Source organism: Penaeus vannamei, chromosome 38 (assembly GCF_042767895.1).
Source record: "Penaeus vannamei isolate JL-2024 chromosome 38, ASM4276789v1, whole genome shotgun sequence".
NCBI lineage: Eukaryota > Metazoa > Arthropoda > Malacostraca > Decapoda > Penaeidae > Penaeus > Penaeus vannamei.
Window position 1 is genome coordinate 21,807,659 of NC_091586.1, and position 2,500 is coordinate 21,810,158.

Genomic DNA, 2,500 nt, shown 5'->3' on the forward strand with positions numbered 1-2,500 from the left:
ATTAATTATAATAATCATTCTTAGCATTTCCATTAGTAGTCGTATTAGCATTGCACCCTTTTCATTGATATCATTGTTATTACTATCAGATTTATCACAATTCTTACTATTATTCTTAGCATTTCCATAAGTATTAGTATTAACAGTGTGTTCATAGCATTGTTATTATCGGCAGCTTTATCACAGTTCTTTCTTGTCCATTACTAGTAGTATAAACACTGCAACCTTATCATATCATGTCATCATTATTTTCGTCAGTTTATCACGATTCTTTCTATCATTCTTAAAATTTCCAACAGTTATAGTAGTAGCATTATTTTAATTTCCATGAGAAGTAGTATTAACACTGCAACCTTATATACAATTCTTACTATCATTCTGATCAGTTCCAACAGTAGTAGTAGTGGTAGTAGTATTAACACTGCAACCTTACATCGCAATTCGTACTATCATTCTTAGCATTTCCAATTCTTACTGTCATTCTTAGCATTTCCAATTCTTACTATCATTTTTAGCATTTCCAATAGTAGTAGTAGTAGTATCAACACCGCAATCTTCAATCGTAATTCCTACTATCAATCTTAGCCTTAGTATCAACCCTGCAACCTCATATCACAATTCCTATCATTCTTAGCCTTTCCATCACATAAAATATATCTGCCGTCACTGCAATGGTTACACTTACCATTAAGCTCCTCATCTGCATCCCTGACACCATCATCACCATTAACATATCTACCAGCCATTCACTGAGCCTTAAAGCAGTTTTAGTAGCTTCGGTAGATTTAGTTGTAGTTGTGATGTGTGAGGGGCAGTGGGAGTATTAATAGTAGTGGTAGTAGTAGTGATGATGATAATAGTAATAGTAGTAGTAGTGATGATGATAATAGTAATAGTAGTAATAACAACAGTGGGAGTAGTAGTAGTAATAGGGATAGTAACAGTTGTAGTAATAGTAGTAGTATTAATAATGATAGTAGTAGTAGTAATTGTAGTAGTGGTGGTAGTAGAAATTTTATTAATTGGGGTTGTAATTGTAGTAGTAGTAGTAATAATAAAAGTAATGGTAGTAGTTGTAATAGTAGTAGTAGTAGTAACAGTAGTAGTAGTAGGAGTAAAATAAGTAGTAGTGGTAAAAGTCGTACTACTGATAATAGTAGTAGTAAAAGTAGTACTAATAGTAATAGTGATAATAAAAGTAGCACGAGTAGTAGCAATAGTATTAGTAGTAGTCATAGCAGGAAAAGGAGGAGGAGGAGGAGGAGGAAGAAGAAGAAGAAGAAGAAGAAGAAGAAGAAGAAGAAGAAGAAGAAGAAGAAGAAGAAGAAGAAGAAGAAGAAGAAGGAAGGAAGGAAGGAAGGAAGGAAGGAAGGGCAGCAGCAGAGACAGCGGAAGCTATTTTAAGGAGCACCAGAAGTCTTCGTAGCAGCTGTAGTTGTTGTCTTTGTGTTGCTCCCGTTTTCTTGCGGTTGTCGCTTCATTTGTTTTTGTTATATTTCTTGATGTTGTGTTCTTGATAGCAGCAGGTCGCTTCTTTGACGTTATCTTCCTGACCAAGGCTAGAGGAAGCGCCATCTTGAAAAACTTGGAAATGTATAAAAATGATAGACTAATAATATAAGTACATGCATATGTATTCTATATGTGTATATATGAATATATATATACATATGTATATATAAATATATATATATATGTATATAAATATATATATATACATATATATATATATATAAATATATAAATATATATATATATATAAATGTATATATATAAATATATATATATATATATATATATATATATATATATATATATATATATATATATATATATATATGAATATATATATAAATATGTATATAAATATATATATATATATATATATATATATATATATATATATAATTATATATATATATATATATAAATTATATATATATATATTATATATATAAATATATATATATAAATATATATATATAGATATAGATATATATATATAGATATATATAAATATATATATATAGATATAAATATATATATATATATAGATATAAATTATATATATATATATATATATATAGATATATATATATATATATATATATATATATATATATATATGTATGTATATATATATATGTTTGTATTATATAGATATGTATATGTAAATATGAAGAATAATGATATATAGTAACTTTTCAAAGTCCATCATGGTATTACCACAGCTTTCCGACCAAGCTCAGTATATGTGTTTATATATGTATGTCTGTCTGTCTGTATGAATATTTATATGTGTACACAAAGATGGTTAGCTAGGTAGACATACAAATAAACCAAACAGTCAGACATACAAACAGACAGAGACAAACAGATTAACAAGACAAACGGCCAGGCAGACAAGCAGACATACATACAGACAGACAGAGACAGACGAACCAACAACCAAACAGACAGACAAACGGTCAGATAAATAGGCAGGAATAGAAACCACAAA

At 28.2% G+C, this 2,500-nt stretch overlaps 1 long non-coding RNA gene across 1 annotated transcript in view; it reads left to right on the plus strand.

Moving 5' to 3' along the window:
* LOC138859766 (uncharacterized) overlaps positions 1 to 2,500 on the plus strand; it is a 115,609-nt gene that overhangs the window by 4,614 nt on the left and 108,495 nt on the right. The window lies entirely within an intron of this gene.